Here is a 15,975-nt window from a genome sequence, read left to right as displayed (position 1 = left end):
CTACAATTTACGCGCACACACTATAACAAAGCACAACTTTTAGTTTTGAAGAGTTGTCGTGTATTATACTTTAAGGTAAGTTGGAAACCCATATGAATCTATTTTGACATTATTTTATGAACTAAGAAAACAAATTTAGAGCCAGTGGCGGTGCTAGGATTTCTAATCTGGAGGGACAAATTTCGAAAGTTCAATGTTTCGACGAAAATCTCAAGAAAAATATACATCACATACATTGTTTAATATTTATTTGAAATCGTATGACAATTATTCCTATATGGCAAAAGAGGAGTAAAAATGTTCATCGTATATTAAGAAAATTATCCAACAAATTAATAAATGTTTGTTTGTAAACCCCAATTCGTTATGTAATCCAATAATTGATAAATAAGAATCTATTACCTTATCATAAAGTTAAATAATTATTAGTCTTCAAACAATTTGATGGTAAATAAAAAGGGATTTGGATTACATTGGAAAAAAAAAACATAAACACAACTTTCTATAATCTATCTTATTATTACAAATGTACTTTGTATATATAAATAAAACTTTAAACTTAGTTACACATAATTACTTAATGATAATCTATTAATTTAAAACACAAAAAAAATGGAGTAGATAGAATTTATGCACACTTAATTAAAGAGAAAAAAAAATGAAATCATCTATTCATTAATATATTGTATGAAGTTACTCATTAATAATCACTATCAACAAAGTAGAACTTGATTAAATAGTTAAATGAAAGTTGTTTTGAGGATTTTTGGAATCCCTCGGGATATGGGTATTGAACACGGCCGGATGGACGCGGACACCTGCAAAACAACAAATATTCTGGTTGACGGAATATTCGCCTCCGACGATCAAGTTAGTGACCGGAAATGGAATAAATTTAGAGAGAGAAAGTAGAGAGAAGTTGGAGCTTTCAATGCTCATAGAATGATATGTCTTAATCCACCCCTCCCATCATAAAATGATTGGGGTATTTATAGCGGTGGAAAAGTGTGCCCTCTAAGATTTGATAACCTAGGATGACGTGCTCTGATTGGCGGCGTAATCAGGTGAAGGCACGTGTCCATATGGGGCGCCGTTTTGCGACTTTCTCAGGATTTGGGCCTCCTGATGTAAGGAGGCCATTTTCTCTCATTTCAGGTGTTATTTATGCTTAACACGTGTCATCTTCCTATAGGGATACGTGTCGCCCTTTAATTGAGCCACGTGTCTCTATGGGATTGGGCCACGTGTTGGGGTATTTTTTACCCTAAAAATTTGCATACAATTACATGATTGAATACAAAAAGTAAATGATATGTTTAATAAAGTAAATAAAAATGCTTATAAAGTAAATATATGTGTATTTAAAGTTATTTAACATATTTTGTATTTATATACTCCTTGTATTAACAGAAACTCATTGTTAAACTTAACTGTATTAGGTGCTAAACTTCAAGGGATTTCAAAAAAGCAAATACTGATAAAGAGAAGGCTTAAGGAACTAGAACCTTCATAAGGTTTATAAAAGTTTATTGTATTAGGTTCTAAAGTTAGATTGATATGTTGTGAATTAGGTTGTTTGTTCTTGAATATTTTAATTTTAAAAGTAAATGTTTTAATATCTTCTAGTTTAACAAAATATAGGAACCAAAAAAAGAACAAAGGCTGAAATTAAAGCTCATTTAAAGAAGAAAATGAAGCTTGACAGTTCAGATAAAGAGGTACAAGAAGTTATAGAGGTTAAAGAAGGAAGTGACAATGATGGTGGTAATCTAGACATCAAGAAAACACACTACAAACCCAATGCAATATTTAATATTATCAAGGACTTCATTGAGAGACAGCGGATCAGATGTTATAAGTGTTGGATTTAAGGGCTTGCTTGAACTAAAACTGACAAAAGTTTCAACAAAAATGCTTCCATGGCTTTGTCATCATTTCAATGAAAAAAGTTGTATGCTCAAGATTGACATGATGAAGGAGTTCTCTGTAAGTTTCTATGATGTTCAAGATGTTTTCTTGCTTTCAAATGTAACAAAGAACAAGTTGACTTATCAGTTAAGGAAGTAACCTATAGCAAACATCATGATTCAGAATGAGTGGAAGAAGAAGTTAGGAATTGCAGAAAGCAATGACATCTTTGTGAATAATTTGGAGAATAAAATAAAGAGTCTCAAGGAAGGAGGTGATGATTTTAAAAGGTTCTTTGTGATGTATGTTTGCAGCACATTCTTGGCCCCTATTGCAAATAGAGTGATAGATTATAAGATAATCAGCTATGCAGACAATGTAAAAGAAATACGTAACCTGGATTGATGTGGTTATGTACTCAATAACTTGTGCAAAGCAGTGGGGAGCTTCAAGAAAAACAAGCATAAAGTATCAAGAACAGGAATTAGTGGATGTGTCCTAATTCTTTAGATTGTGTACTTTCATCACCTTTCATTTAGAGGGCAGCCTGAACCAACAACATTGCCCTTGATCAAACATTGGACAGATGAGAAAGTAATAAAAAGAATTGCAAGTGAAGCAAAAGCATCATTTGGTCAAGGAGAAGTCCAGAAAGATATATATCCGGTTTGTAGAAAAGGAGGTCAACAATCATACTTAAGTGATGTTATTGAGACTGCATATAGGAATTTTGCTGACAGAGAGAGAAGATTAGTCTCTTTCAACCTTCCAGATGGTGTTATGACAGACAGTGAGATACATGAGGCTGCACATGATGTGAGTATTTTTTCTAGCTTGCAAAGATTTCTTGTTTATTGACTTGTTAGGGTTTTTTGTATTTACTTTTTGTATTATTCTATTTACTTTATACTGAAATGCCTTCACTTTGATCTCATGCTTTTCTTTGGGAGTTTGATCTATTGTTATTTCGTTTAGAATATGAACTTTGGTATGTATTTTGCTTTTCTTTGGTTGTTGCTCTTGCCTTGCCAAGGCTGCTACTGTTGCAGTTGCTGCACTACCAAGGATGTTGCCGCTACTACAGCTGCTTACCTGCCAAGGTTGCTGCTGCAGCTGATGCCCTGCCATGGCTTGATGTGGCTATGCTACTTCTGTTATGCTGCCTGCTGTTGCAATGCTACTTCTGCTCTGCCTCACTACTCGAAAATAGACCATTTCCGACGGAAAAATTCCGTCGGAATCACCCAGAAATTCGTCGAAAAACTCATTTTCGACGGAAATTCCGTCGGAACCGGTTGTCGGAAAACGAACTTTTCCGACGGAATTTCAGTCGGGAAAACATTTCCGGCGGAAATTCCGTTGTAATTGTTTCGTCGGAAGAGGAATTCCTGCACCGGAAAAGTCCGTCGGAAATTTCCGACAGAATATAAATTCGTCAGAAACCGGTGCAATTAAATTAAAAAAAAAAAAAAAACAGGCCGCACCACCACCGGCACGACCTGACACCACCTTCGGCCACCCAAAAACCCATTGTCAACCCCACCCTCACCCCACCTAACTCTAACGCACCCAAACTAAACCCTAACGCACCACCACCACCCCAACAACCCTAACAACACCACTACCACTCTCACCGAACCACCCTACCACCAACCTTAACCAAACCTGACCCACCTCCTAAGTCCTAACCCTAACCAAACCAAACCCACCCCACTCCACCTTAACCAAAGCGAACCCACCCCACCTGCCCAGAAATACCCACCCACCACCCTGACCCGTATCCTTCCCACCACCCTAACTGAACCCACCCGAATCCTTCCCCACCACCCTAACCCATAACCGAATCCACCTCGCCGCCCAGATCTACCAACCACCGCCACCCACCTCACCATCCGAACCCCCAAAATAAAAAAACACCCACACAAAATAAATTCAGAATATAAATAAAGCCACCCACCACCACCATAAACATTCACAAAGATCCGGAAAAAATAAACAAAAAAAATCAAAATCAAACAAAATAAATAAATATACAATTATCTTCTGAAATTAATAAAATACATTACAATTATATCAAAAATTAATTACAATCAGAATTGTTTTTTAAAGAAATAAAAAAGATCTACAATCTAACCTAGATCTATAAAAAAACCTTCAAAATTGGTGGAGTCGTAGTTGTTGTTGTGCGATGGTGGTGTCGTTGTTATTGTGATGGTGTCGCCGTTGAGGTGATCAGAAAGAGGGGAAAGAAGAGGAGAGAACGAGGAGATCGAAGAAGAGGAGACAAGGAGGAGATCCAAAAGAGAGAGAAGGAGAATGAGAGGACTAGAGAAAAGGAGAAGGGGAAAGAACGAGAAAAGGAGAAGGGAAAAGGAGAAGAGGAAAGAGAAAGAGAAATGACATAAGGAAAGAGGAGAGGAGTTCAGAGGGAAAGAGAAGAGGAAAGAGGAGAGGAGAGAAAATCAAAAGAGAGGCGGAGAGAGAGAAGAGGAGAGGAGAGAGAAATGATAAATGAAAGGGGGAGGGGATCCGTTTAATAATTAGGGTTTGCTTTTTTTTTTAAAAAAAAAAAAAAACCACAATTCTGTCGGAAAGGGGGTAAATTCCGTCGGAAATCTCCTACGGATTTGAAATCCGTCGGAAATTAATTATTTTTCGACGGAAAATCCGTCAGAAACTAAGTATTTTCCGACAGATTTAAATTCCGACGGAAAATCTAAATTCGTCGGAAATTTCCGACGGAATTGAAATCCATCGGAAATTTCGTTTTTTCCGACGGATTTTTGTGTCCGTCGGAACACATCCGTTGGAAATTGACCTTTTTCTAGTAGTGCCTCCTATTGCTGCTATGCTACTTATGCTAGAACATTGCTGCTTGCTATGTGTTTGTTAGGCTTTAAGTAAAATTGCATATAAGATTTTTGTGCTGCCTAATATTTTGATCGTTTTACTTGACATCTTTTGTTGTGTGAAATGTTTTTTTAATTGTCAGATATATATTTTTGTTTTTGGCTTATACTGTGTGATAAGATTTTTTTGTTGGCTTGTATATGGTGATATTGATGGATGATATATGTATTGTGTTGCCTTATATAATCACATTGATGGCTTATATGATGATATGGATGGGCAATATATTTATTGTGTTGCCTTGTATAATCATTATAATTGTTTAAATTTAAGAGGCTGGTTTTTTTTTCTTATTTTTTTTTATGTTGGCTAATGTGTTCTTTTAGTTAACTTATACGATTTATTTGTCTGGCTGATACGTTTTTGATAATAAATTTTTGTTTGCTAATTTTTTTTTATTTGGCTGATATGATTTGTTTTATTTGCTGATATACTCTATTTATTGGCTTACATCTTTTTTAAGTTGGCTGAAATCTCAAATGATATAAGCTGAAATGTTATCTTTACTAGCTTATATGGATTTTATGTTGCCTGATTTGTTATCTTAGTTAGCTTTTATAATTTATTTGGCTGGCTGATACGTTTTTATATATATTATTTGTTGTTTAATAGTTTTTTTATTTTGCTTATATAGTCTTTTTTATTTGCTGATATGTTCCATTTATTAGCTTACATGTTTTTTTTTAAGTTGGCTAAAATCATAACTTGCTAAGCTAAAATGTTATCTTTTTTATATGGATTTTTAGTTGTCTGATATATTATCTTTGTTTGCTGATATGTTTTATTAGTTTGGCTGATTCGTTTTTAATATATATTTTTTGCTGGAGATTGGTAACAATTTCATATTTTATATTTATTTGTTCTGCTTCTAGTAGTAATAATATTTACTAAATGATAAACTAAAAAGTAAATAAAATACACTGCAAAGTAAACAAATTAATTTTAAAAGTAAATAGTATCATTTATCAAAAGTATTGTAATAACAAATTTTTGTTATTTGATTGAAGGAAGTTGAAGAAGATCTGCTTTTATTGGCTAGAGATTCAACACTCTTTTCAATGTTACATGTCGAGCGTATAAACTACATAACACACGGGATTTAAAAGAACCAATCAAGTGTGTCTGCATCGGATTCTCAACTATTTTCTAAAACGCAAAGGCTGATAGAAGACCCTAGAGTGCAAAAGGCTATTGATGAAATATCGAAGATTTACGATTATTTGAGAGATGTATCTAATATGTTTCTATCAACATGGGAGGAGCAGCATAAAAATCTTGAAGCTAATCCGGATTATGATGGAGATAATCAAGAAGATGCATATGATACTTCAAATTTTGTACATAATGCTATTAATCTGGGTGATGAAAATGAAGATTCTGAAAAGAGAAGGAAAAAAAAGGACAAAAAGGAAGAGGAGAAGGATGAAAACAAAGAGGAGAAAAAGGAAGATGAGAAGCTGAAAGAGAAGAATGAAAAGGAACAAGAGGAGGTAGCTGATGTTAGTGTAGCAGTTGATGCAAATACTGCAAACCAGGCATCAGAACATCCATTCAACTTTTTGAATGGATTTGCTTCTAAGATTCAGTGTTTTGTGGATTATGGGAAAACAGGAACTGAAGTGAATTACGTTTGCAAGTGTATGAAGAGCAACAAAAGCAGAATGCGAGAAATGCAAGAATTGTATCAAGTGGTGGCTGACTATTGTTTTCTGAAAAATTAGTCAATGAAAGGGTAATATTATTCTTTGACTTTTAGAATTGTTTTATTTAATTTATTTCAAATTCCTTTTACTTTATAAATATTAATAAAACAAGTTATTTTTTGTGTAATTATACAGTTAACAACTTGTTACATTTGAACATCCAATTGCAATACCAAGGGATGATATGATAACATTAGCACCAACAGTCCCTAATTAATTGATAAATTCAAGCATTGTTCAAGCATGGTCATTTTTAATGATTAAATCAAGATTGACGGCCAGACCATCATGCTTTTTCTTTGAAATTGACCACAATGTAAGTGATACATTGAATAAATCATAGAATACATACAGAATATATATTAAATACATAATGTGTTTTGTGTTTTCATGAATATGCAGAGACCACTGGAGATTTCTCTCGCGTCTCAAAAAACTTCTCAAGAGGCTAAATATCATTCTCCTAAATCAGTTTTGGCTTAATTAAGCCAAGCTTGGTTAGATTGGCTCCAATTATGCAATGCAAAACACCAGTTTATGGAGGTTGATTTGGTAAGTTTTCTCTAATGTAGTATAAATCTGATTTAACCCAAAAAAAAAAAAAAAAAACTAACAAATTCAATTTGAATCTCAAGTGTTTATCCCAATTCTGTTGAATACCCATTATAGTGTGGGGTGGTGAACATATTGAAAGGAAGCATCCAATACTTGGATAACAGAATTAATGAAACAACTGATATGGATTACTTTAAAAATGTTGCATCTACTGTGGTATGATTTTGTACTTAATCTAAAATCTAAATTAAAAGTAAATAGCATTTTATTTTTATTATTAAGTATGAATATTTCTAAAGTTAATGATTTACATGTAATAGTAAATAATAATACTTCTAAAGTAAATAAAATGATTTGATTTCAATTATTTCAGGTAGAAGAAAATGTCAGAGTTAATGAACAAACTAGAGCATCCAAAAGCTGAAGATATAATGTCTTATGAGTTTGAATGTATCATTTCCTTGGAATTCAACAAAACAAACACTTGATTGCGGTGTTTTCTTTATGGTACATATGCTGTGCTTTATTGAGGAATCGTTTAATGGAGACTTGGGGTTGGCCAACAAAAGGAAGTTGTATCGTGCAGAAATATGTGCTTCCCTTGTTCTGTCAGACATCATTTCAAATAGAGATGCCATTGTTGATAAAGTTTCAAAGCTCAAAGTAAGCAAAAAACTTGATGTGGATGCTGAGTTTTCAGAGTTGAAGGAAATGATATATGTGTCAGATTTCCTGAAAGAAAACAAGGGTTGTGTGGAAACCATGAGCTTGCAATTTAACCAAGTGATTGACTATATATCTATCAATGATTACAGCTTGGTAAACAAAAGGTATGTAATTATTGCAAAATTTTTATTTTTTCATGTTTGCAAATAAAATTATTCTAATGATAAACATATTACAGTGAAGTTGCAGGTTGGTTTGGTGAATCAATTGAAATAACAAGAGAGGTTTGTAATTCATTGCTGGATGAATGGAAAGTTACAAATAATTTGATCACTGCTTGGGCTTTCCACCTCAATTGTTACGAAAAAGAGAGAGAAAGGCCTAATAATCAGCCAGTCAGATTCTACTTTGGATTTGACCACATGGTAATTGATACAAAAATACAATAACACTTTGGATTTGCCTTCATGTTTATAGTACAAAAATACAAGCTCTGTAAATGTGCCAACTTGACTTGGAAAAAATTTGCAGGAAGCTTTAACTATTTGTTTGAGAGCAAATGGGAAAAGGGGAGTGACCCAACTTCAAAAGACATGGGAAGAATGGACAAAAACTCAAGCATTAAACTTGGATGCAGCTGAATGTATAAGTTAAAGAAAACTTTTTTAAAGTGAATAAAACATTCTTTAAAATTAAAATAGATATCTTAAAAGTAAATAACAAATTCATTAAATCTAAATATTGAATAATTTGGTTTGCAGGTATTTTTCCTATGAAGAAGGAAGATCATTATTTCGTTGTTGTCATAAACTTCAGAAATGAAACAATTGATCAACTGGACAGCACAGAGTATGAGTATAAGTTAAATTTTAGGCAGTAAATTCTGTTTCAATGTTATCTAATACAATATATATGTTGCAGGTAAATCAAATTCAAAAATTTTTGAAGAAAAGAAAGCATCCAAAGGCAGAAGAAATGCTGAACTACAATGTTAGATTAATAGAACTTCAATTCCAGAAAATAAGGCAAGACAATTACTCTGGAAGGTATCTATTGCTGCACAAGAAGGTTTGGGACTGGGATCTATCAAACATGTGAGTTAACAATTCTGTTTTTAAATTATATATATATATATATATATATATATATATATATATATATATATATATATATATATATATAGTCTTAGTATAGAAGAGTTTGTTTATATGTGTGCATATATAAGTTAAAAAGTAAACAAAACGTTTTTGAAAGTAAACAAAATATATCCTAAATTAAGAGAATTATCTATTAAAGTAATATATATTTTAATATTCTTTATTGAGTATTCTTATATTACAAAAAAAATGTTTGTTAATATATTTGCATATAAATAAAAAAGAAAACAAAAAGTTTTGAAAAGTAAATGAAATATCTGTTAAAGTAAAAGGATTTTATATTAAAGTAAAAGGATTATCTATTAAAGTAATGCATAAAATGAGATTAATGTTTATGTTGTGTATCTATTTTGGTTCACTCACTGTCTATTTTGGTTCACTTATTTTGAAGATTGCGGGGTTAGGGTTTGTTGTGGGGTGGTGGTTTTGGGCATGATGCTGGTGGTGATGGATATGGTGTTTGTTATGGTGTTACAATTCGTGCACCATTGATGATGGGAAAGGTTGAAGAAGATAAGAAAGGTTGAAGGAGGAGGGAGTGGTTGAGTCAACCACAAAAAAGAATAAAAAATTTATAAAGTTGCTATTATTTACCATTTTGAGAAATACAAAAAAAAAAAGAATTACCTATTACATGAAAAGTAAAAGTAAAAGAAATGCCTATTACATGAAATGTAAAAGAAATATCTTTAATAGTTAAAAACAAATCACAAACTATTGGGTACGTCCGTTCGCACCCAACAGTTTTTGCGGCTGGGTTAAAATCCTGGCCAGCCTATTTTTTTAATTTTTTTTTTCTTTTGAGAAAAGGCCCATATAAGTTTGAACTCAATTGTCAGCCCATATTTATTTGCTTATATTCTGCCAATTTCAACTCATTTTCTTATTCCCAAAAAACCGCCATGTCCAACTCCATTTCCTTTTCTTCTTCACTACAGTTTCTACTAATTTTCTCTCTTTTCTTCTTCACTTTTGTAATTTCTACATTTTCGGTTAATTTTTTTCATATTTGTCTATATATTTCTTCTGTTATGAAAGATTTCTCAATTCAATATTTTCGTAAATCGAAAAACATGAGGTCGAAGAATGTTAATCGTTCGCCATTGACTGTTACGGAAGAACGTCCGATGATTCACTTCTTTCAAACATTAGGTATTCTGTTTTTCCAGAATTCTTAATTTCGTACTTTGAATTGTTTTGATTTAGGTTTTTCGTAATTTTTTTTTTATTATGATTCCTCTTTTGCTTTGTGTTTCGGGGTTTTCTGATGTCCTGCGGGAGAGTTACAATTCCGAGACTGGAACCGGACGCCTGTACCTGCAAAATAACGGAGACTCCTGAGAGCTCCGCCTCCAACGGTCAAGTTAGTACCTGATTAAGGAGTAATTAATACGGAAATTAAAGTAATAAGACCTCTCTAGGTGAGAGTGTTTAATGTTGGTAATCTGCTTTGTTAGCGAGATTAGCCGGTTATTAGTGTTCCGTAATGTTTCTGTTCTTCTCTGCTTGATTTCTTGATTGCTCAATTAATGAGGATTAATTAAGTATTTATAGTCTTGAGAAGCGTGCCGCTCTCTAGGTTTAGGGTAAACCTTGGGCTGACCGGGCCTCTAGACAGGATTGGGCCTTGTTGGCCGGTTTTCCCATTTGGCATGGGTGGACACGTGGCGTGCCTCGATTGGTCCGTAGAGGACGTATCTGTGATTGACACGTGGCAGGCTCCTATTGGCCTTCGTGAAAGACACGTGGCGGAACCTGGTTGGTCCTCTTGTCAGACGGTGATTGGTGGATAAAAATCCCCTAATCATTTGCCCCTCACAGGTGGCACGTGACTGGTCACGTGTCCCCTGTGACAGGTGTCGCACGGTGACAGGCGACGGCCTGCTACAGGTGTCACCTTGCAAACGGCCGAGAGATTTTCCCGCCCAAATTTTGAATTTGGAAGCGACCCTTCGCCTTCTCACTTTGCCTATAAAAGGAAGTGCTGACTTTGGTCATTTTCACATTTGAGAACTTTGCGAGAACATTCGGACCCCTGAACTTGCTCTGACATTTCGGACCTTTTCTGCCTACCGCCTGTTCTGACAAGTCGACTGCACCGGATTTCCAGAACTTCATCAACCGTCACTCGTTCAGGTAACTCAGTTCTCTTACTCTTAATTTTCTTTTTATTTTTTGAAATGGCACCACGGAAGCACACGACACGACCTAAGTTAGTGATCAGCCGGTCACCGGGGACGGCTGAATCTAGGACTAGGAGTGCCGCCTGCCCTTTTCCGGACCCATCTTTGCCCTTTATACAAAGTCCGACTGTATCTGTGTCTATGCAGAACGTGATGGCCAGAACAAAAAAGACTGCTATGATATCAAACTCAGACGGCTCCTCCCAAAGGGTGCTCATTAGTGAAACATCTGACCAGGCGCCAGATGTAGAATTGAAACGAGGCGGCTGCCAAGCCGACAGTTCTGAGAGAGGGGCCAAGGTGGTCCCTTCCCATCTTACCGTTGACATGTCTAATTTTCCTCCTGCTCCTTCTAAGGGAGAGGAGGCGGGCCCCTCTGGGAGAGGGGAGGAGTCGTCCTCTTCGGACTCGTCCTCTTCGGACTCGTCAGAGGACGAGTCCGAGTCCAGCTCTTCTGGCCACAGTTCTCCAGGCTCAGAAGAAAGACATAGCCGCCTACAAGAGGCGAGACTTTCTCATGCAGTTGAGAAGGGGGACAATTGGGCGGAGCCATCCGCCTCTTACAGAGAGGAAAACGCCCCCTACTACTGCATGGTACCCCGGGGCCGGATCGCAACCATGCAAGACAAAGTGGAGAGCTTTATTGCTAACCACAGAATGGGCCCGGAATTTTTACTGTTCGTGCCGGATCCAGAAGACACTGTCGTCTGGCCGGCTGGTACCAGCTATGATGACGGCTGCTTTGGCTGCTATGTGTCGGCCATCAAAGCTGGACTACGCTTCCCATTACATCCGGCTGTTCAGCGGATTTTAGATGGGTATGATTTGGGGTTATGGCAGTTAGCCCCCAACTCTTGGGTAAACGTACTCGGCTATGTGGCCGGGTGCGAAATGTACGGGGTGGAGCCAAGCTTTGAGGCTTTCGCCCACATGAACTATCTCAGCCGGACCCCTAAGTCGGGAGGTACCGGCTGGTATCAATTAACAAGCCATAGGGGTTACCTCATGACGAGAGGTAAGGCGAACAAATGGAAGGATTGGCGGAACACCTTCCTTATCATTGAAGGTTCAGACACGGAGCTGAACCAACGTTTTAACAAGTGGAATAGGGATCCGCCTCTTCTCGCAGGCGGCCACAGCATGCCGCCTGTTCCCCCAAAGGCTAAAAGAGAGATCCTAGACAAAGGACTCTTTAAAGTAGAGACTAGGGTGAACTCTACTTCTGGGGTACGAGAGCAAGTACCCCTAAACTGCGTCCCGAGCTTCAAGTGGCTCTATGACGAGTACTTTTTGGCCGCCTGTGGCCTCAGCAGTCGGTGCTCTAGAGGTAGCCGGCCTGACAAATACTCTGTTTTTTTTTTTTTTTTTTACGCCTTGTTTACTTGGGATCTTTACTAACTTTGCTGTTTATTTTTTGCAGCTGACGCCATGAGTAAAATAACAGCATCCAAGACTGCGGCGGCCATGTTGCGGGCCTCTCTCATGCAACAGTCTTGTGCCGACTCCCCCAACAAGGGGGCACCCTTGGTAGGCTTCGAAAACTCTTCCTCTTTTAGGAGTTGTCATGCATATACTGACATCTTTTTGTTTTCAGTCTGGCACTCCAAGAGCTTCTTCCTCGCAACAGCCGGACCCCAAGGCCCGGAGGACGACTGTTGCAAGCTCTCCTGGGTCTTCCAGGAAAACAGTGGCGGCTGAGAAGCAGCCGGCCACTTCTTCTAAAACCCCGACGGGGCCGCCTAGAAGTATGGACAATCACTTGTAAAAACTTTCACCCTTGCTTCCTTCTTGACTAGGTCTAACTTGCTTTTTTTTTTTCGCTTGATGCAGCCGGCCCTCAGGGGCTTGACTTGGTTGAGGTAGCCAAGTCCATGATCAAAGTAGTTCCTCCATCTGAAAGGGAGGCGGTCAGGGGTGCCGGCACCCTTGACCTTGATGGGATTTCAGGGGTCCTTGCTGAGGTATACTTAGCATATTTTTGAGTATTTGAGTTCCAGGACGCCTGTTATCTTTTTTGTTTGGAAACTGACGCCTGTTTTTTTTTTTGTACTTAGGCCCTGCTCCGAGTCAACAGCCTTCGCAAGCCGATTGATCGGAAAAACAAAGAGGTAAAGGCCGCAAAAGCTATGGCCGCCTCCAGCTGTGATAAGGCAATGTTTCAAATTGCCCAAAATGAAGTACTGACCATTGATATTCTTTATTATCAGGCGCAGGCTACCGCCGCTGTTCGGGCTCAGTTAGAGGCGGCCCAGAAGAAGAATGACGAGCTGGAGGCGACCGTCACAAATCTTAAGGCCGAGCTGAAACCTCTTCGCCAAAAAATGCACTCTTACGAAGCCATGGAGAAATCTTTGGCCAACGTAAAAGAACGCCTGGTGAGCCAAGAGAAGAGTCTTACCCAAGAGCTCTCGGAAAAGGCCGAGCAAGAGAAGAAAGAGCTCGTCCGGGAGATGGTGGAAGACTCCGCTCAAATCTAGCGCATGACCTGGGGCCGCCTGTTCCCCAGTGCCGACTTTGCCTCATGGGAAAGAACGTACCGCCAGTGTTCGGAAACATATAATCAAGAGATCCTGGCGGCTGCTGAAGAAGAGGCATTGGGAGATGCGTTGGAGGAAGAAGAGCCGGTTGTGGCGCTTGTGCCACTTGGGGGTAAGGCATCAAAAGAGGGTGCAGCTGAAGCCGAGTCCAGCAAGAAGAATGTTGACCAGGCGGCAGCTGCTAATACTGAACTGCCCCCTTCTTAAGCTTAATGTATTTTTTCCACGGCCTGCGTGCCGTTTGCTTTGTAATTACCCGGCCAGGGGGCCGGGGTTTTGAATATTCTGCTGGTCTTTAATGACCGGCTTATTTTTAATCAAATTTTTGTTTTGATTCAAATTTGTCTAAGTATTCCATATCTAATATCCCTTTGTTCACTAGACCGACTGTTGTGTATGGCCGAACGTTAAGACAGGTACAAATAGTAAGTACGCCGCCTATGCCCCTGGACGACTGGTTGTCTGTTTCCAGGATAGACGATCAGTCGGCCATTTATTCAATCGGAATTCGAACTCTTTATTCAATCGGTCTGACCAAGTAAATAGTATTACCGGTTGTTTCCCTTTATTGCCAATGTTGGCTTTTAACTCGTAATTTGTTAACCTAGCAAGAGTAGTGGTTGAGAGCCCTTGTTTATTAAAAACAGGTGGACGACTCATACCTTTTAGGCTCCATACTAAGTTTGAGTGACTATTAAGTTAACATAGGAGTTACTTAGTCTTCGTCACAATCTAGATTGAGTAGTAGAGGTACCAGGCGGCGTAGGCCGGCTAGACCCCTTGATTCGCCAATGTTTGTTGGCTATTAACTCAATAGGTACCCCCTGCATTTATCCCAAGTAATACAGGCGGTCATCTGACTCAGATGTCAACTGCTACCACTGGTTTGGTTAGTGATAGAGTTATCCTTGTCTCAAAAACGGCTACGTGGTTGCCCTTGGGGACAGTCGTATAGGTGCCGCGTAATTAGTTTATAGAACAATGTTCCACCCAAAAGGGAGCTGCTCTCTGCGACGAATTTCATCCGGAGGGATGCCGTCGGACGCCTGCTATGATGTTGGGACAGGTCGTATTAGTTTTGTAGATTTGATCAGGTGGCTTGGCGCCTGGTCTGATCATTCGGCCGGTGGCCTTGGTAAGTTCTTGGTGAACGTAGGTGCTAAGTAAAAGAAGGGTAGCCGCCTGTTAGGCACAGGGTCGGCCAGGCCCCAATCTTTTTAGCTAAGTATTAGGGGGTGGCTATGTGTTTGAAACCAGTCGACCATCTTCTGATGGAGAGTAGCCGACTATATGCCCAGACGACATGCCCCTTTTGTGAGTAAAATACTCAATGGAGAGTAGCCGACTGTAAAGTTACAGACGGCATGCCCCTCTGAAGATAGAGTGAAAAACTCAATGGAGAGTAGCCGACTGTAAAGGTACAGACGGCATGCCCCTCTGAAGATAGAGTAAAAAACTCAATGGAGAGTAGCCGACTGTAAAGGTACAGACGGCATGCCCCTCTGAAGATAGAGTGAAAAACTCAATGGAGAGTAGCCGAATGTAAAGGTACAGACGGCATGCCCCTCTGAAGATAGAGTGAAAAACTCAATGGAGAGTAGCCGACTGTAAAGGTACAGACGGCATGCCCCTCGTAATACAAAATTGAATAGTAAGCGCAAACTTTATTAAGTAGCTCTTTACTTTACATCATTCAGAAGAAATATTTTTTAAGGTTATCTACATTCCAAGTTCGAGGCAACGGTTGTCCGTCTGGGGTTTCCAGACGGTAGGTACCGTCCCTGACTTCCTCATAGATTCGGTAGGGTCCTTCCCAGTTGGGAGTTAGTTTGCCAGACTCATTAGCCCTACCAACTGCTTCCATTTTTCTAAGTACAAAGTCCCCTACTTTGAGTGGACGCCTGTGTACTTTTTTGTTGTATGATCTAGTCATTCTCAGGCGATAGATCTCATGGCGCAAAACAGCATTGCCCCTCTTTTCAGGAAGTGAGTCTAATGCCAGGCGCATGGCTTCCCAGTTTGCCTCTTCGTCATATAGCATTACTCGAAGAGTCGGCTCGTAGTGTTCTATTGGAAGAACAGCTTCCGCACCATAAGTTAGGAGGAATGGAGTTTCTCCAGTCGCCCCTTTTTCAGTCGTCCTAATGGCCCAGAGAACATGTGGTAGTTCATCCGCCCATAGGCCGCCTGCTCGTTCAATCTTTTTCTTGAGACCGTCTGAGATGATTTTATTAAAGGCTTCTACCTGGCCGTTTGCTTGTGGACGACCGACAGATGCAAAGTAGTGTGCAATTCCTTGGTCTCCCAACCAGCTTTTGAGAACATGCGTCTCAAATTGGGGACCATTATCGAAAAC

The sequence above is a fragment of the Chenopodium quinoa genome, unplaced genomic scaffold (genome assembly GCF_001683475.1).
Source record: "Chenopodium quinoa cultivar QQ74 unplaced genomic scaffold, ASM168347v1, whole genome shotgun sequence".
Lineage (NCBI taxonomy): Eukaryota > Viridiplantae > Streptophyta > Magnoliopsida > Caryophyllales > Amaranthaceae > Chenopodium > Chenopodium quinoa.
This window is presented reverse-complemented; position numbering follows the sequence as displayed.